General features: G+C 42.6%; 1 long non-coding RNA gene across 2 annotated transcripts in view; it reads right to left on the bottom strand.

Moving 5' to 3' along the window:
• Positions 1-21685, bottom strand: part of LOC127577658 (uncharacterized) — a 73969-nt gene that overhangs the window by 38093 nt on the left and 14191 nt on the right. The gene's annotated exons all lie outside the window — the stretch shown is intronic.

Raw genomic sequence — 21685 nt, forward strand, 5'->3', positions numbered from 1 at the left:
CTGTGGATCATGCAGTCACTTTGTTCACCTAGTTCCCAGCAGCAGGCCCTTCAGCCCATCACATCCATGCTGACTATCAAGTACCCATCTATACTAATCCCATTTACCAGCCCTTGATCCGTAGCTGCCTATGCCTTATGATTCAAATACACATCCAAGTACTCCTTCCCTTGCCCACTCAGACAATGTGTTCTAGATTCCAAACAAACATCCTTTGGTTGAAAAAAATTCCTCAAATCCCCTCTAAACCTCTTACCCCTTAGCCCAAAACCTGTTCCTCCTATAATCCATCCAGTTGTACCCAGAGAATTACCTCCGTGGGCTTCTATTTTTGCTTGTGTTCCCAAGTATCTATTCTTGGCCTCCTGGTGTTTCTCATTTGCTGCCATTGCCCATGTCATCTGAGAGCACACAGTTTCCAATATGCACACTGATAACCTCATCTGTATGTCATCACCCTTTCTCCCCTCCAGAGTGTTGGACTAGTCTCTGCTTGTTTGACATCCAGTACTGGATGATTTCAAATTTCTTCCAACCAAATATTGAGGGGATAAAAGGCACCTTTAGTGACTATAAATTGTAATTACTATCCTGACTCCATTTCTTTTCCAGCTCATTTCACAACTTTGGCCTCAAAATGAGCTCTGGACCATGTATATTGGCAATATCTAAAATCTTCCACTTTGGAAACACTCTGACCACCCAACTCAGCTCATCTGCTGTTGAAACCCCTTGTGGAAATTTTCCAGATTAAGATGCATTTCACGTATATCAATATTATTTGCCTATTTTAATGAACAGCAGCAGTGCAGGATTTTTGGTCCTGGAAGCTGGCTTATTACCTTTCAATCACATAAAAACAGCATTGTGGGTCACCGTGATATTGTTTGCGAAAGTCCCATAAAGATCAAGATGTTCACGTCAGTTAGTGGTGGAGGGGTGTTTCCCTGACTGGAGGTCTCTAACCATTGGTGTGCATTCATGTCAGTTACTGGAGGTGACTTGGGTGGCACCTCTCAAACCTGTAACCTGCACACCCAGGACAAAGCTTCAGCCACATGGGAATGCTATCAACTGCAGGTTCCCCTCCACAGCACACATCATCCTAAATTGCAAATACAGGGCCATTCCCTCCGAATAGCTGGAGCTAAATCTTTAGACATCCATGACCAGAAGGACTGCAGTGGTTTACCATCATCATCTCAAGACCAGCTAGGGTATTGGTATATTATTGTCACTTGTACCAAGGTACAGTGAAAAGCTTGCCTTACAAACGGATCGTACAGGTCAATTCATTACACAGTGCAGTTACACTGAGTCAGTACAGAGTGCAATGATGTAGTACAGGTAAAAACAGTAACAGTACAAAGTGCCACAGCTACAGAGAAAGTGCAGTGCAATAAGGTGCAAGGTCACAACAAGGTAGACTGTGAGGTCATAGTCCATTTCATTGTACAAGGGAACCGTTCAATAGTCTTATCAGTGGGGTAGAAGCTGTCCTTAAGTCTGGTGGTATGTGCCTTCAGACAATAAAAGCTGGTCTTACAAGTTACACCTAACTCCTGAAAAATGAATAAAATAGAGAAAAAAAAATCAGAAGGTTTGCAGAACAGCAATGATGGGTTTCCCTCAGCTGTGTCAGTTGACCTATTGCAAGTCCTTGCAGCTGCGTTCTAAGCAGCTACCATAATACAAGCAATATTTTTCCAGCCATAGTGAATGGCGTTAACAAATGGACACTAACAATAGTGGGTTGAGGAGGTACACCTACAGAGTCAAGAGGAACCAGGACAGGCTGGTGAAAGCAAGTGCCTGGTAGAACATGAGAAATAAAAGCAGTAGGCCAATCAGCCCTACATACCCATCCAACTTTCAATTAGATCGCAATGGATCTTTTACCTCAGTAGCACATTTCTGTATTAACTCCATTTCATTCCCTTAATATTCAAATAAAAATGATCTCGTATATGAAGTAGCCAGGGAGAGCTCTGTAAGTGGTACTTTGCACGTGCACTTTTGAGAAACCAGCAATATTAGCAGGTCCCTATTCCTGCACTTTCTGCTGTGGACAGGGAAGTTCAAAGGAGATATCAAAGGAAGGTTTTTTTACCCAGAGTGTGATTGGGGCATGGAATGCGCTGCCTGGGACAGTGGTGGAGGCAGGTACATTGGTCAAATTCAAGAGATTGCTAGATAAGCAGATGGAGGAATTTAAAATAGATATGTGGTAGGAAGGCGTTAGATAGTCTTAGGCGAGGTTTAAAGGTCGGCACAACATTGTGGGTCGAAGGGCCTGTATTGTGCTGTACTGTACTGTTCTATGATCAAAGCAGATGAAGTCCTTTCTCCCTGATTATGAAGTTTGGGTGAATTCCAGTGAACAGCAAACTGCGAGAGGTGGAGAACAGGAGTTGCCTGAAACGATCCCAGGCCAGGAAGCTGTGAGTAACCACAACCTTGATCACCATGGGCAAAACAATCCAGACACACGTGTAGAGGTGTATTTGAGGCTGCAAAAGGTCACAAGTGTCCAACCCTCTAAACGGGGGGAAACATAATTAGTAAAGCCTGATCGTTCTGTGAATAGATGAGTACAGTTAATTTTCAACTTTATTGGTCTTAAAAACATGGAGGTGAATATTGGGCATTTCACTACTGTTGACATCATTTGGGAGAGTTTTATGCCAAAAAAAGGTGCTAGAGTAAATGAAACTCCCAAAGTCACAAATCAAATTACTCAGATACTAAGATACACAGAAATGGGTGCAATATTGTTCTGCTATGGCTGAAGCCGATTTTCAGCTGCACAGCACTGTATTTAAGGGGAGTTCTGTGAAGAAACTTTTAAGCCACCGTGGACTGAGCTGCTATACATTTTTAATGGATTATTTTCTGATCCTGCGTAGTGAATACATTCTGCTTCTCTTCCATACAAAACTGACCTCCCAAGTATGCCTGTTATCTATCCAAAATCAGTTTCAAAAAATATTGTTCTCAGATATTGTTGCTTTTGGTTTAATTTTGACAGCAGCATCAAATCTAACAATTACTTGATTCCAGGCATTGATGAGGTGGCAGTTATGAAGTTGCTTAGCTTGAGCAAAGAGCACAGAAACAGAGAACACAAGTGCAGCATTCACAAGCTGAGGCAAACTTGTTGATATTTGGAATGAAGTCCTGGGTAAAACAGATGATTTATGGGCAAATGGCACTTTACTGAGAAGTCACATTGAAGGTTATGGAGATGCTCCAAAAAAGAAATGATAGCAATTAAGTCTTGCTCAATGGGAGCATAGGTTATGAAGAGGTCATTTCTCCTGCTCCTTTTTTTCTGGCCATCAACTTTCATCCTAGGTGCTGATTATGCAATAACCACATGAGTATTCATCACATAGAACAGTACAGCACAAGAACAGGCCCTTCGGCCCACAATGTCTGTGTCAACCATGATGCCTATATAACTAACCCCATTTGTCTGGGCATGGTGTGTATCCCTCTATTCCCTGCCTGTTCATGTGTCTGTCCAAATGCCTCTCAGACACCGCTATCATATCTGCTTCCTCCACCTCCCCTGGCAGCACGTTTCAGGCACCTACCACTCTCTGTGTGGGAAAAAAAAACTTTCCTCGCAAATCTCCTTTAAACTTTCATCTTAAACCTATACCCTCTCATATTTGTCACTTCCACCCAGGGATAAAGACCATCCATCCCATCTATGCCTCCCATAATTTTATAGACTTCATTCTGGTCACCACTCAGCCCCTGACTTTCCAGGGAAAGCAATCTTAAATTTGTCCAACCTCTCCCTATAGCTAATACACGCCAATCCAGGCAGCATTCTGATGAATGACTTCTGCACCCTCTCCAAAGCCTGAACGCATACCACTGGTCACCCCTCCAACACTACCCTCTGACTTCAATGGCCAAGCCAATTTGTTTTTACTCTCCCTGAATTTATACTGACCCTACGTTTATATTAACATTGCAAAGTAGGGGAGTTATTGCTTGCATCCTGGTCAATATCTATCCTCCCTGAGTCTGTCTGGTCGTTATCACATTGCAAGGTGGGAGCTTGCTATACAAAAATAGGCTGCTGTGTTTTTTTTACAATAGTGACTCCACTTGTAAAGTATTTCATTGGTTGAAAGTTGCTGTGGAATATCCTAAATCGGGAGGTGTAAAGTATTATATAAATTAAGGTATTTTTCCAATTTTAATATCGACCGAATTGCCACAGATTCAGTAAGCGCACTAACCATGTGCTTTTTACTGCCAGTTTTTAAACACTTAATTTCTGCTTGCAAGATTTATTGCTTACTGAATTTCAGGGTTTTTTTTAAACCACTTATTATGTTAGGTATATTTACATTCTTAGATGAAATTCGCACTTTTTTCAGCGACTGGAATACCGGGGTTAATTTACGATCAGATATTTATAATTGAGTTGTTAATCGGGTTTCTCATTTATGGAAATGGAAGCATTTCGGCTTTGAACAGTGTTCAAAGAGCTCCTTTACATCAGATTTTAGGCTCAAACACTGCATGCCAGCCTGCCGTGGGGACAGTATGATTCAAGACATCAGAACAGGGTAAACCTGTGTGCGCTGCCTGATTGCAAGCGTCGAGATTGCTGTTGTCCACGATTCGAGTGCCTAGCCACTTGCACTGTTACAATTTTTGTTATTGTAAATAATCGCCGGCAAATGCCTTATAAGGCTGCGTGTCGACGGAACGACCGGAGAATTCTGAACTGCCAGCACTTTGACAGCAGTGAGCTACGAGTAGCCATATACGGGAAAAGCGTGGGATTCACTGACAGTGGGAGGACGCTTTAGCTTCACGATAGCCCCACCGCGTGTCAGCGAGCTGGTTCTGCAGGTACTGCACTTGGACGTCCCTGCTATGTAGGGCGCTTTCTCAACAGCTTGACATCAAAGAAGGTGCCTCCTTTTCTCTTACAACCCCGCCTCCGAATTTACAAGGAATTCCAATTCTTTTGAAAAGTTTGGGGAAAAACGTTATAATCCAGTATTAAATCACCTACCTAAATTGTTTTTTTTCCGTTCACTTTTCCCATTGGAGTCAGAATAGGGAAACAGGCCATTCGGCCCAACGAGACAACGCCGACCATCACGCACTCACTTCATACTAGAACAGTTTTATCCCCTCACATTTCCAATCAACCCCGCTCAACTACACAAAGGGAGCAATTTGGAGTCTCCAATTGACCCACCATCCCAAAGCTGTGCAGGTTGTGGTACAAAACAGGAGCACCCGGAGGAAATGCACGCAAGTCGGGGAGAATATGCAAACTTCAAACAGTAAGGTCACGATCGAACCCGGGTCACTGGAGCTGCGAGGCAGCAGCTACACCTCTCTGCCGCGTATTTGCTTAATTCTATCAACCAGTGGGACCCAGTCTATTCAACAAAGACATCTGGCGTAAAGAATGGGAAAAATACGGAGTTTTGTCAATAAGGAGATGATGTTTTAGGGGAGTACCTGGTGAGGCTACTGGAAGCATAGGGTGGAATGTAGGATGGAGGGAGATGGCTATGGGGAGAGCTTGGAGTTCAAGGTGGGAAACAGAAAGTGGCACAGATGGTAAAAAGGCAATCAACTGGGGGCAAGATGGACCACAGGACCCAGGATGGAATCAGTCCAGCAGATGGCCAGAGGGGTTAAATCTTGAAGTGCCAGATTTAGAATGAGGACACAAGTTGTGATGGGAATGGGGCACAGCAGGATGTGCCACACCCGAGTAAGGCACAGTCGGTAGCACAGGCGAGCAGGATCACAAGACAAGGGAGCAGAAGTAGGCCATTCGGCCCATCGAGTCTGCTCCAAAGAAAAGGGAAAAAAAGAAAAAGAAATGAGAAATTGAGGGGGGGTAGGCAAAAAAAAATTTTAACCCCAATTTCCGGCCTTATCCCCATATCCCTTGATATCCCGACTAATTAGATATCTATCTATCTCTTCCTTAAACGCCTCCAATGATCTGGCCTCCACTGCTGTATGTGCCAAGGGATTCCACAAATTCACCACCCTCTGGCTAAAGAAATTTCTCCTTATCTCTGTTTTAAACCTGTACCCTCTAATTCCAAGATTGTGCCCTCTGGACCTGGACTCACCCACCAAGGGACACAGCTTGACCACATCTACTCTGTCCAGTCCTTTCAACATTTTAAATGTTTCTATGAGGTCCCCTCTCATTCTTCTGTACTCCAGTGAGTACAGTCCAAGAGCTGACAAACGCTCATCATACGTAAGCCCTTTCATTCCGGGAATCATCCTCTTAAATCTCCTCTGAACCCTCTCCAACATCAGCACATCCTTCCTAAGATATGGGGCCCAAAACTGTGCACAGTATTCCAAATGAGGCCTCACTAGTGCCCTGTAGAGCCTCATCAACACTTCCTTACTTTTATACACTATACCTCTCGAAATGAATACCAACATAGCATTCGCTTTCTTTACCACTGATCCGACCTGGTGGTTAACCTTTAAGGTATCCTGCACGAGTACCCCCAAGTCCCTTTGTACTTCTGTACTTTGAATTTTCTCTCCTTCTAGATAATAATCTGCCTGTTTATTTCTGTTTCCAAAGTGTACAACTGCACATTTCTCAACATTGAATCTCATCTGCCATTTCCTTGCCCATTCTCCTAAACTATCTAGGTCTCTCTGCAACCTTCCTGTCTCCTCAATACTCTCTACTCCTCCACCTATCTTGGTGTCATCCGCAAACTTAGCCACAAAACCATTTACTCCATCATCCAAATCGTTAATGTACAAGGTAAAAAGCAGCAGCCCCAACACCGACCCCTGCGGAACACCACCAGTAACCGGTAGCCAACCAGAACAAGATCCTTGTATTCCCACCCTTTGATTCCTGCCAACCAGCCAATGCTCCACCCATTCTGTTATCCTACCTGTAATTCCATGATTGTCATAAGAAGAGGGAAGGTGTTAATGGTTGGAGGGATAACTTAGGACTGTGGAGGAAAAGGCTGGGAGGTGCAGTTCTTAAAGAAGTGGGCAGAGGAAAGGATGAAGCATCTACTTCAGAGCAAAATTGTTTTATATTTTCAAGTCATTTTCACGAGCATCAGCATAAAGTATATATCACACGACTAGAGGAAAGATAACATCTGTCAAAAATCAGAGAGGCAAGCAGTTAAAACCTATATATGATCCGAGGGACATCACGGGGCATGTGTGTATGGGTGTGTGCGTCTCTCTCTCTCTGTGTTCATATTTTGATCTAACAACACCTAAAAGCCTCAATATGCAAATAGTTAATGTGTGCTGCCTTTCAAGATACCTCTTTAGACATACATATGCTATGCCTTAATATATTTGCGAACACAATACAACTTGGCAACGAGGGTGGTTGTCTCTCTGTAGGATTCTTGCCGAAGGGCATTGATGACTCCAGGTGAAAATTGGGGGATTGAAAAGTGAGGGGTGAAACTCCAATTTCAGCCCCTCAGTGAAGGCTGAAAGTGGGGGTGCATTAATTTAATCACTGGATTATCACATGTAGCAAGTTTAGCTGCTGAATACAAATAGGAGAAAATGGCTGCTCTATCTGGCCATGTGGGGAGCCTCAGTAGGTATGACCATGCTCAAGAATAGTTCAGATCATACACTGAACAAATGAGCTGGATCTTTAAAAGTGAACACAACCCTCAACATGAAAGAGAAGGCAAGATAAGAGCTCAATCCAGTAAGATATGCAAGCCAGGCAAAGTAATTCCTGACAGCAATTGGGCCAGGGGTATTATGGCATGCTAAGAAACCTCCTTATGATCAATATCTTCTATAAAATTGTTGTGCAGAAATTGGACACGATTTCTATTTATAAAAGCTGCATCTGAGAAAAGGAGCCAGAAATAATGTGAGATCATTTGCGAGTAATTCTTCAATCAGAGGAGTCATCCTTGCATTGCAATTTTGATACCTTTTTAGATTGTGTCCAACGTGATAAGTTGTGTATACACTTGCAGGTTCAAAGCTGTTGAGCCCAATAAACCTGACATTAAAACTTGCATGAGAAGCTGTTGTCCAAATGGAAACAATATACAAAGATGCTAGAAATTTCCTCCAGCACAAATGTTAGACATAGCTGCAATCCACAATCAAAGAGCCTTAGCAAAGTTCAAGGGTACAAAACAGAGTCCTAAATGTATTAGAGGGATCAGATCAGTCAGTTGTCACCATTCCAATGACCATCATTCACCACAGTCTTGCCTGTTACGAGAGCCAAGTGTTTAATTTGTTAAGAGGAAGGTCACATCTTGAAAAGATCCAAAGCTAAGCCAAGCATCAAAAGCAATTTGAAGCAACAGAGAAATAAGGACTTCATAGTTTAAGTTCATTCAGACAATAAGGAACTGGGATTCCAGAGTTTCTATATGACAACTGAAAATTACAAACTTTTGAGTCAAGGTATCAATGAACAACCTGCGCATTATCTTGCAAATTGATACTCCAGAATCTGTGATAATGAATGAAGAAGCTTACTCTAGTACGTTCAACTTAAGTGAGGTTCTACAGACATTAAAGTGAATGGATTGTACGATGCAACACAACGGGCAGTGAATACACTTGCCCATCTTCGTAGAATACTGTGAAAACAGGTCAACTTTAATGGGGAATGATTAGCAGCTACGACGACTCAAGTAGATTGCAAGAATACTTACAGCATTAATGCTTCAAAGTTGCATCTTGACATTTGTTGCAAAGGATATAATAATAGTAGGCCATTCAGCCCTTTGAGCTGCACTGCCATTCATCAAGATGTGACTGAGCTTCCACAGGCTTCTGGGTACTGAATTCCAAAGGGTCACTGTCCTCCAAAGGAAAAAAATTCTCTCTATTTCAGTCCTGAATGACTTACCCTGTTCTTACACAGTTCCCCCCAGCCCTAAACTCCTCAATCAGGGGAAAACACCCTTCCTGAATTTATCAAGTCTCTAATTTTGTAAGTCTCAATGTGATCTCTTCTCATTCTTCTAAACTCTAAAGAATCCAATCCCAGACAACTTAATCTCTCCTCATACAGCAGACCCACCATCCCTAGAATGAGCTGAGTAAATCTTTACTGCATTCCCTCCCTTTATGGCAAGTATATTCTTCCTTAGCTAAGGAGACCAAAACTGTGCACGATACTCCAGGCACAGTCTCAATGCACAACACAATTGCAGTAAGACTTCCTTACTCCTGCAATCAAACACTCTCGTAATAATGGATGACAGGCTGTTGCCCATCTGGTCGCTTGCTGAATCTACACATTGGCCTTCAGTGGCTCGTATACAAACATCCCAAGGTTCCCTTGAACATCAACACTATCATATTTCTCACCATTTAACAAATGCACTACTTTTCCTTTATGCAGATATGATGATATGTTCAAAGAAGCTAAATAGGCATAACAGGGCACATTGTCCACATTGGCATCAGACCAGATGCAAGGCAAACTCAGATCAATCCCACATGCTCCAAAGAGTCAGCTTGAGAATTAACTGGATAGGCTGGAACAAAGTGGTTTATTGTGAAAACCAACCAGAGTAAGTGGGCCAGACCAATAACAGTTGTGTCAAGGAAGGCAAAACTGTTACTTGACTTACTGAGCACTTGCAGCATTCTCTGTTCTTGTTTCACCCTTGGAATAGTGTTTGGAATCAAGATATTCCTTCAGTTTTATTATGTAGATTCTTTATCATAAGAACAGTTCACAGGTGATACCAGGTGGCAAATCAGCAATACTTAACATGCCAGGATCAAAGATGAATGGTTGGGCAATCCTTCCATTGCGGTACAACTGTAGAATCAAGATACTGGATGGCAAAGAACACCACCTTTGAACATTAGAAACAGAAGGAAGACTGTTATTTGGCCCCAGAATTTGTTCCATCATTTGATCATGGCTGATCATTTATCTCAGCGTCACTTTCTGGTAGTAACATCCTATCCCATGATTTCAAGAGATTTTCTTCTCATCTCAGTCCTGAATGCTGACCTCTTATTTTGATACTGCGAACCCAGGTTCTAGACACCCAAGCCATGGAACCACAAACCACGGACCTACCCGATCAAGCCCTGTAATAATTTTGAACATTTTAGGGAAGTTACTTCTCATTCTTCTACATCAAGAAATGAGAGGCCCAGTCTGCTTATTCTCTCATCATTGAACAAATCTGATGATAAATCTGCTAAACATTTGTTGCACTCCCTTTATTCTTGGTATATTCTTCCTTGGGTGGAGACAACAAACCTATACACAATATTTCAGGTCTAGTCTCACTGAGGGCCGTGTACAGTTGCAGTAAGATGTCATTTCTCATACTCGTGTCCTCTTGACATAATGGCCACCATATTCCAGATTGCTCACTGTACCCAAATGTCAATTTTTGGTGCTTTGTATACAAGTATTTTTATATATTTCACCATAAAATACTCTGTATTTTTACTTTTTCTACCAAATCAGATGACCTCATATTTTTCAAAATTAGGCCACATTCATGTTGTCTGTATCCACTTGAAGCCTCTGCATTCTCCTCATTTTCTCAGTTCAGATCATCTCCCTCTCCCCCCTTTCACATTCTCGACACCCTCAGCACCCACTCTTTTCTCCTCTACTTCTATCATTCCCTCAGTACTGACACTTGCCTGCATTTGACCCATATCCCTCTAAATCTTTCCTATCCATGTACCTGTGTCCAAGTGTCTTTTATTGTACCTGCCTTAACCACTTTCTCTGGCACCCTCTGTGTGAAAAAGTTGTCCCTCTTAAAGGTCCCTTTTAAATCATTCCCCTCTCACCTTAAACCTATGCTCTCTAGTTTTTGATAGCCTTTTCCCCAGGGAAGGACAATGTGCATTCACCCTATCTATGCACCTCAAGATTTTATGCACTTCTATAAGGTCACCCCTCAGTCTCCTATGCTCAAGGAATAAAGTCCTAGCCTACCCAACCTCTCCCCGTAACTCAGACCCTCAAGTTCTGGCAACATTCTTGTAAATCTTCTTTGCACTCTTTCTAGCTTAATGACATCTTTCCTATAACAGAATAGCCAAAACTGTACACAATACTCCAAGTGTGACCTCACCAATATCTTGTACAATGCAACATAACCTTCCAACTCCAATGCTCAATGCCCTGACTGATGAAGGCCAACATACCAAATGCCTTCTTCACCACCCTGTGTACCTGTGATGCCACTTTCAGAGAATTATGTACTAGTACTTCTAGGTCCCTCTATTCTACAACACTCCCCAGGGGCCTACTGTTTACTGTGAAAGTCCTATGCTGGTTTGGCTACCTCGCACTTATCTGGATTGAACACCAACAAGTGTCTTGTTAAATTTGGTACTTCTAAGAAAAATCACTTCATAAACTTGTTCTTCCATCTCCCTCTGTTCGTCTGGGGGCCCACAATGCACACACAGCCATGTGATTGAACCTTTCTTATTTCTTAGTTTTAACTTTCAAAGTTATCATTCCTCCTCACAGCAATAACTGTTTTCTCAACCAATAATGACAAATGCTAAAGATGTTTACCTGGCTCTCAACTTTCTCCCGAGCCACTAACCACCATTTCTGCACAAGGACAAGAGACCCCTTCCTCTGACCAAACGACTGCACCATCTCATCAGAAGGCAGCAGCTGCCTTTTATGCCTGCACTTTTATTCTTTGCAGCATCATTGTTAAAAATATGTTTGCATGCCCTTTACTTCTATTTATCAGCTGTATTCTACATGTTCTCCACACAAGTACTTGGAAGAAAATAACACATGGAACCAAAAGGAACTTCTCCTCCTCCACTGCTTCCTGTTAATATTGGGTGTTGACAGCTGCTACAGTAGTGGTCCAACAATGCTGATATTAATATAAAAAAGTCACATGAGCCAGTAAAAGGAGATTACAACTTTGACAGAAAGCAGGCTCTATACTGCTAGAGGCAAGGCTGTCACAGTACAACAATCAGCCCTGTTCAAGAAAAGGACCAGACAGCTGCAAAGAAGGAAACTTCAGAGTGGCAGGAGTTGAAGTTATTGAGCAAGTTCATACTGAGGGTTTATCCTTTTTTTTTGCCCACCTCATTCTTCCCCTTCTCATACACCTCAGATCATGCCAATTCTACAATGTTTCACGCAGCCTGAAAGTAATTTTATTGATGGATATGTATACCTTAAGTTCATCTTGCATTTGCTCCTACGATTGTCCTTTCTGGCACAATTAGATAGGCAACGCAGTAAAACGAAAACAGGATCCTGCAGCAAGTGCCTGACACTCTGACATTTCAAGTCAACATGCTGGAGCTCTGGGTGCTTCCACCTGGAGGGCCATAGGGAGCAATTGATTGTAGGAAGAGAGGATTCAGATGATGACCTACAGCAGGAACGATAAGGGGATATGTTTTGTCATCAGATGAGGACAGTACCTCCCTCAAGTGGCTCTGCAAGTAAACTAAGCTCAACACACTTGCTCCCAAAAATTAAAAGATCTTTGTAGGGCAAGGACAGACAGACCTGACTGCAAGATGATGCATGAAGCACTCCACATCCCCTAGGAGATTATGGTGCACAAAGTATGCTGACATCAAAGTGGGTGCCAGTTCCAGAGCCATTTTCAGGTGTACCTCCTCATTGCAGAGGTCACATTGACAGCCTTGAGTTCCACCTAATGTATGCCCACACGTTATACAGGCAAGCAGCAGAAATGTGCCCTCCTCATTGTAAAGCCTCACAAAAGGAGTTTGCCCTCGTCAATTTGTTCACCACCCTATATCTATGGGCAGATGAGCAAAGGGTTCATTAGACGAGAAAGTAAATGGAGATTGAGTGCTTTACCCCAATGGCTCTTAACTGCGGAAAAGCCTGAAAACAGCCAGTGACGTTGTTTCCAAAGCAGTCAAAATGTGTATTAAATCTAGCAAATGCTTCAGCTTTCTCTTTTGGCTTCCCAACCATTGTGAATGGGGATATTTGTATATAGTGAGTTGTTTAGTTGTCCACCGCCATTCACGACTGGATGTGGCACGGCTGCAGAGCTTAGATCTGATCTGTTGGTTATGTGACCACTTAACTCTGTCAAGCGCATGCTGTTTATGTTTCCAGCATGCATGTAGCTTCACCAGGTTGATCCCTCATTCCGAGGTATGCCTGGTGCCACTCCTGGCATGTCCTTCTGCACACTTCATTGAACCAGGGTTGATCCCCTGGTTTGATGGTGATGGTAGAGTGGAGGATCTACCAGGCCATGAGGTTGCAGATCATGGTCAAGTGTCATTCTGCTGCTCCTGATGGCCCATAGCACCTCATGGTCACCCAGTCCTGAGCTGCTAGATCTGTTTGCAGCTACCAAGTACACACTATTCCTCTATAATTACTCATTATACAGTTCCTGATGACATATCTCCATATATTTCTGGGCAATATGCTGTCTTATTTATATTACATAATGACTTTTTAAACTATTACTTTAATCAACCATACATTCTTTCAACATTATGTGATTACAGATCTGTAGTATTTCATAAAATGGGTACATTACAAATCACAAGCATGCCATCTGGTGGGCTGTGTACGAATCCTCAAGTATGAGTGGAGTCATAGAGCCATACTGCACAGCCCTTCTGCCTAACATCCACACTGACCAAGGTGCTTACCCAAGTTACTTCATTTACCTGTATTTGGCCCATATCCCTCTAAACCTTTCCTATCCATGTATCTGTCCAAATGTCTTTTAAATGTTGTAGCTGTAGATACCTCGACCACTTCCTCTAGCTGCTCATTCCATATATCCACCACACTGTGTGGAAAAATTTGCCCCTCAAATCCCCTTTAAATCTTTCCCCTCTTAAACCTATGACCTCTAGTTTTAGACTCCCCAACCCTCCAAAAACAACTGTGACTATTTACCCTAACTATGCCCCTCATGATTTTATAAGCTTCTATAAGGTCACCCCTCAGCCTCCTTTGCCCCGAAGGAAAACTGTCCCAGCCTATCTAGCCTCCAGTAAGAACTCAAGCCCTCTGGTCCAGACAACATCCTTGCAGATCTTTTCTGCATTCTCTCTAGCTTAATCACATCCTTCTTGTAGTATGGTGACCAAAACTACACATAATACTCTAAGAGCAGTCTCACCAATATCTTGTACAGCTGTAACATGACATCCTAACTCCTGTACTTTTGTGCCCTGATCAATGAAGGCAAACATGCCATATGCCTTCTTCACCACCCTGTCTACCTGTGTCGCACTTTCAGGGAACTATGCGCTTGTTCCCCAAGGTCTCTCTTTCCAACAACACCCTCCAGGGCTCTGCAATTCACTCTGTGTGTCCCCTACCCTGGTTCAACTTCCCAAAATGCATCAGGTCATACTTTTCTGAGTTAAATTCCACCTGCCATTCCCTTGCCCAAGTTACATTTGGTCTTCTGCCCAACAACATTCATCCATCCAAATCACCTCCTCATGCACCACATTGGGTATTTTATTTGTGACCAGAATTTGCTGTGAACCTGCTCATAAGTGTTTCTGCTAAACTACACTGAGTGTGTTAAATTTTCCTATTTTTCATTGAGTCAGTGTACGTGAACCTCGCCAAAACTGTTCCAGAGTCTTCTCCCCACACTCACCACCAAATGCACAGCTACCTTGTACATACTTAAAAAATATATACATTTTATATATCTGAATCCAGAAGGCTGAACTTGCTGTATGAAATTTTCCAACACTCATTGCCATGACCGCTGCATGGCACCAAGGCCTTGTGATGCAGTCCAGCCACGTGGGCTGACAAGAACAAGCCACAGACCAGATGGCTGAGACAATCCTTGATAGATGCCAAAGCCATGCTCCCAGTTAAAGCTTTTCCACACTTCTGGTTGTCTCTGACATTCAGAACCATCCAAAAGCTACTTAAAATCAGGTAACCAATGAAACCATTTTAAAAACCTTTAAGAGTTTTTAAAACTTCCCTTACAACACTAGAAAACACATGTAAAAATATTACAAGGATGCAGTGTCACTCTTCTTTGCAGCCATAAAATCTCCATTGACGTGAATGCTTCTACCATGAAATCCTCCAAATGCACAGACAGAACAGGCTATCCTGGGAGAACAGATGCTGGGGAATTGTCAAGTTCAGCATTATGCTACCTGGAAATTGTCAGCATAGCTCAGCAAGTCCTGGAATTTGTCGGCACTTAGACTGAGAAAAATAGGCGGTTCTGTGCAGAACTGCCAGCATTGCTTACTAAGTTGCAGGTCAACATTTATCTGACAATCACCGCAAGAATCCCTCCCACCACCATGTTAATAAATCAATGGCGATGCACTTCGTGAATTAGCTTTGCACCAGATGCTAATTTTCAATACAGTATTGATCTAAATACAAGTTTCATTTAGATTCCATGATGTTGAGTACATCTAGGTCTATGTCAAGAGAATAAAACTTCAATAAGTATTCTGTTGAGATATATATGTAAATATATATCTATTTGGAGAGCTATTAGAGCTCATACAGTTGACGTGAATTTAGAGGGTAGGATAATTGAGAAAATAATTAAATAATTGCTTCCTGTACACCTCGCGTTAAGTCTTTTAATATTTTATTATAAAGCACAGGTGCTTCAAAACAAATTTATCTACCAACAATTGCGAACTCCACTTTCACCAAGTAGTAGGCAGCCCTACAAACTGCCTGTCCGTTTCACGGCCAACATTTTATTTTAAGGAAAACAAAGTAAGTTCTCATTTAAAATGGATACCGACACTTCTTAAAAACAGGATGGGAAACGGACGAGCAATTTAGTATTGCTCACGTGATCGAAACCAGAACATATAGCTGACCAAGCTAGGCTACCCAATGCCCTTCCCAGTCCGTACCATCTCCAGGTCTGACATTTCTAATGAGCCTTGCAGCGACTCTTGCTGAAACTTTACCACTGAAGTATTAAGGTGTTCAATTCTCACCACAGCAGCTGGACGAGCCAAATAAAATAACTAAATAAACCTGGAATAAGAAGATATCATCAGTAATCTTATTCTGCTGTCCCATTAGAGTCATAAACAGATACAGCTTGGAAACTAACCTTTCAGCCCAATGAGACTACACCAACCAAACACCCACTATACACCAATCTGATATTTATCTTATTTTATTCCCCTACAATCCTATCAACACCTCTCACCTACACACCAGGGACACTTTACAGTGGCCAATTAACTCACCAACCTGTTTATCTTTGGGATATGGTAGGAAACAGGAGCACCCAGAGGAAATCCATGCATTCACAGGGTGAATGTGCAAACTTCAAACAGACAACACTGAAGGCCAGGATCACTGGAACTGTGAGGCAGTAACTATACAAGCTGTGCTACCGTGACACCCATTTGTTTAATTCTACCAACCAATGGACCTCGCCTATTCAAGTATTACCCAGTCTATTCAACAGAAAATATCTGATGTGAACACTGATGGTTGCAGCTCTGGTGGTCAGCAGAATGAAGTGGAAAGATACAGTTTCCTCTTCAACCTGATCTACATCATGTGGGAGTGATAGCACCTCAGGTCAAAGATGACTTACTTCTGCTGTGTTCTCAGTGTTCTGAGGTGACTAATGAGTCCTATGTGGGTGAGATGGAGCTTGATCTGCCAGGTGGATGGCTTGAATGAAACACCAAACTCCTTCCATTGTTTGCACTCCTATTCTCAAAGCACTTGGTGCCTTCATTGCCACTTTGCATGGTCCTTGAAGGAACTTTTATCCGTCTCCTTGGGAGCCACTTGCCATCACTGAGCTCAGAATAGATTGCTTGATTAGCGAGTCTGGTGTCACGTGTGCTGAATACAGTGGAGACGGCCGAGCATAAATCAGTGTCAAAGCTGGAAATGTTGGTCTGGAAGACAACGTTGATGTTGGTTTGCCTATTCTGCCAGTATTTGGAGGATTTTGTGGAGGAGGGATCGGTGTAGTTCTCCAGTTTTGAGATGCTTAAATTGGGTTGTACATGAGAAACAAAGGACTGCAGATGCTGGAATCTGGATGAAAAACATGATGATGCTGGAGGAACAGGCCAAGCAGCATCCGTAGAGAAAAGCAGGTGGTCAATGTTTCAGGTCAGGACCCTTCTTCAGGACTGAAGATAGGAAAAGGGGAAGCCCAATATATAGGAGGGAAAAGCTGAGCAGTGATAGGTGGACAAAAGAGGGGAGGCAGGGTGGGCCCAGGGAGGTGATAGGTAGATGCAGGTAAGAGATAGTGATAGGCAGGTGCGGGGGAGGGCAGAGCAGATCCACTGGGGGATGGGTAAAAGGCACGGGTTGTACGTCTCTGACCCATACAGAAGGGCAAAGATCTCTGCTTCTTGGTACACCATGTGCTTGGTTCTGGGTTTGAGGTCTTAAATTTGCACCAGACATACTTTCCTGCTATAATTTGGTATTTCAGCAGGGGTTTTGTCTGCTCCAGCAGCCTTGATGTTTTTCAGCTGTCAGACATCCTTTTACAACTCTTGCCAGGTTGAGGTGGTGCCAAGGTTATGCTGGATAGTATGCTGTGGGAACAGAATTGAGGCCATGTGTAAAATTGTGATCGAAAAGATCTTTGAATTTCTCCTTCCAGCTGGCACTGTCTGCCTCCCATCCTTAATGAACTTAGCAAGATGGGTCCCTTGGATCTCCAGTGCTCTTTCCACCATTATCTGCTCTTTAGGTCACAAGATGTCAGGATGCCTATTGATCTGATTTTTTAAATCCTCATGTCATGATCATATTTCCTGTCCAAGAATAGCTTGCATTTATGATTTATTAGCTCCTGGATCTCCTGGTCATTCTCATCAAACCAGTCTCACAGTTTTCTGATCAAGAAACCGAAGTCTTCACAGATGCTAATTATGGTGAATTTCTGATCAGACCGGCCCTTTGCACCCTCTGTGGCTTCTGTTAGTTGGCAGTCACTGATTTGGCTGTGCAGTGCTAACTGAGCACAGCTTCCTTTTCAGAACCAAAGTCCTTTGATATACGTAGATTTTCGACCTGCATTGTTTCAGTTGATTCTTGCATTGAAATTGTGATAGAGAGCAAGTCTGCCTTCCATTGGAATTCAGGTGAAGGTCTGTCTGATCAATGTTGGGTGAGAATTCTTTGGCCTCATTTCTTGCTGGTCAGGGTACAAGTGCTGATGATCATGATGCTGGCTCCACAAAATGAGCCGAATGGTAATGAGCCTTTCAATTATCTCACAGGAGTAGTCACTAGGATGCCAGACTGGTTCATTCTTTACGGAGTGTGGTCATATGAGAAACCTCCATCTATCTTGAACAATGGTAATTTGTTGAAAATGGTGATTTTCTAATAAATTACTTAGTGAGAGGAATTTAACAAACTAGTTTTTTCCAGATTTGCTAAGTTGCTGCCCATTATTATGTCTTACTAATGCCTAAACAACAAGGGCACATTGGCCACGAGTCTCCACCTGATCAAATACATACATTAAGATCACAAAGAGAAATAATGTTAATGTTAATATGGTGCATTCTGCAGCAAATCATGTGAAGGGGCAAAAAAATGGTCTTTGTCTTCAACACTGGCAAATAATGTTGGTGCACAAGCGCAGAGGATGGTGACAAAATATCATCTGATTGTACATGAAGGGATATAGAGAGCTCAGACATTGCAATAGACATCTCAATTCTCTGTGTCAATCTGTTGCTGACAATAAAACCTACACCATGGTCACAAACAGTCATCGACACTTTTGTGGTGGTGGCAGAAACTACAATTGGTCTCAGTGTGGAACAGATATTGGCCAGTCCAGTATTTTGAGTACTGCTGTCATACAGCTTGTGCTATGTTATCTATTAACTGCAAATCTTCATTCATCCCAGGACACGTGGTCCTGACTATTTCAACTTCCAAGCCAGAAATATTTTGCTTTTTATTTCTTGGGCACCCATTTAATATCTCCCTGCCAAGATAGAATCCTTAACCCCGTACATCCTGACAGGAAGGCAGACATTTGCAGTTCAGTAACTTATTGGCTGGGAGAATGCCTACCTTGAGGCAGATAGTGATTGACCACCACTGGAGGTAACCCAATGGAGTTGGACTTGTAATGCATAACTTCTACCTCTCTGTTGATTTCTTCACTAGTAAAATTATGAAGTAAAGTTTCCATTGTTGGCTGCATAGCCTAGACCTCCCAACATCTGCATTCCCCACTTAATCTAGAGGAAGGACAGATTGTTCTTGTCTAAAGCCCACTGAGTTCACGTGTTGCTGAGAGGTGCTTTCATAAAGGGGTTACCAAAAAGCCTATGAGACTCCACTCCATTGCCTTTGACTCTCCTGATATAGAACCACAAGGCACTGGATGCTATTCAACTCATTTCAGTAAATCACAACACACGAAAAGATCAGGATCATGATATAATAAGGCTGTGCAAAAACATTAGCCTATCTGAAAATACATCACAATTTATCATTGAAGTGTCAGTGCTGTTGTAATTGGGAAAAAACGGGCACCTAATTTATATACATGGCACTATGCACAGCAAAGAGTTAAATGGTCAAAAAAGCTGTTTTTATTTTAAATAGAGGTAAAGGTTGGCCATGGATTACAGGGAACACAACCATGACCTTATTCGAATACTATCACGGGTGCTTTTATTTTGACCCAAAAAGGATGACAGTCATTGACATTAATGCTTCATCTGAATAGTTGAGTGGTGTCACAACAACAACCTCGCACTCAACGTCAGCAAGACTAAGGAACGGATTGTGGACTTCAAGAAGGGGAAGTCAGGAGAACACACACCAGTCCTCATTGAGGGGTCAGCAGTGTAAAGGGTAAGCAACTTCAATTTCATGGACGACAACATCTTAGGGGATCTATCCTGGGCTCAACACAATGAGGCAATCATGAATAAGGCACTCCGTTAGGAGTTTGAGGAGATTTGGCATGTCACCAAAGCTTCTTAAAAATTTCTATAGATGTACAGTGAAGAGCCTTCTGACTGGTTGCATCACAGCCTGGTATGGAGCTTCCAATGCACAGGACTGCTAGAAGCTGCAGAGGGTTATGGACTCAGCCAGCTCCATCACGGGCACAACCCTCCCCACCATCAAGGACATCTTCAAAAGGTGGTGCCTCAAGAAGGCGGCATCTATTATCAAGGACCCTCACCATCCGACACATGCTCTCTTCTCATTACTACCATCAGGGAGGAGGTACAGGAGCCAGAAGACCAAACCTCAATGATTCCAGAACAGCTTCTTCCCCTCCACCATCAGATTTCTGAACGATCCATGAACACCACCTCATTATTCCTTTTTTTTGAAACACTATTTGTTTTTGTAAGTTATAGATGTAGTCTTTGCACTGTACTGCTGCCATAAAACAACAAATGTCACATCATATGTCAGTGATCATAAATCTGATTGTGATTACATCTCTGCAAATGCAGAACTCCGTCAGTATTTTATTGAAATGTGAACTATGGTTCTGGAGTGGGGATTGAACACACAAACCTTTGAACCAGAGTCATCTAATATCACAATGCAACTTGATTCCTCTTTACCCCTTACAGAAAACAAAATAACATAATATACTACTGTAATCAATTACTCTAATGTTAATGGCACTACAAATGGTGTAAAAGATACAGAGGGCACTGAGTTCCTAAACTGCATTCAAATGAAATTTTGTAGCCACATTGTAGCAAGCTCAACAAAAGGGGAATGATTCTCTATGTGGAATTAGGGAATGAAGCTGTGCCGGTGGATGGAATATCAGTGGGAGACCACTTTTATAACAGGGATCATATTCAGATCTATAAAGAATTGTTATGGAAAGGGGCAAAAAATAAAATCGAGTACAAGTTCAAAGGGACATAGGCAGGAAAAGGGAGGAGGTCCTACAAAGTGAATATAGGAGTTAGGCAGAAGGTTAAAGAGCAGGATCTCTAGGATTGTACTCTCAGGATTACTGTCCATACCAGTGAGGGTAGGAACAAAATAAAGCAACTGAATGCTTGGCTGAAGAGCTGGTGAAGGTGGGAGGGCTTTACAGACTTGGACCATTCAGATCTCTTCTGGGACAGAGGTGACCAGTACAAGAGGGATAGGTTGCATCTGAACTGAGAGGGACCGATCTCCTTGCAGGGAGGTTTGCTGGTGCTGCTTGGGAGGGTTTAATCTAGTGTTGCAGGGCGTGGGATCCAAAGCAAATGTTAAAGCAAGCAAGTCCAGTAGGCAGGTCAGGCAGGGGCAGGACAGGGAACTTGACATATCTGATAGGCTAAACTACATTTACTTTAATGCAAGAGCCTCACAGGTAAGGTAGATGAACTCAGAGCATGGATCAGCACATGGGTTTATGATATTATAACTATTACAGAAAGGAAACAAGGTTGAGGGATGGGCAGTACTGGCAGCTCAATGTTTCGGGGTACCAATGCTTCTGGCATGACAGGGGTGGAGGTAAGAGAGTAAGGAGAGTTGCAATATTGACTTGGGAGAACATCATGGCATACTTAAAAAGGATACCTTGGGAGGGGATATGCAGTGAATCCATATGGTTACAACTTAGAAATATGAAAGGGTGATCACTTTGATGGGATTATACCATAGGTCCCCCAATAGTCAGCAGATATTAGAGTATATATGTAG

Source organism: Pristis pectinata, chromosome 14, assembly GCF_009764475.1.
Source record: "Pristis pectinata isolate sPriPec2 chromosome 14, sPriPec2.1.pri, whole genome shotgun sequence".
Lineage (NCBI taxonomy): Eukaryota > Metazoa > Chordata > Chondrichthyes > Rhinopristiformes > Pristidae > Pristis > Pristis pectinata.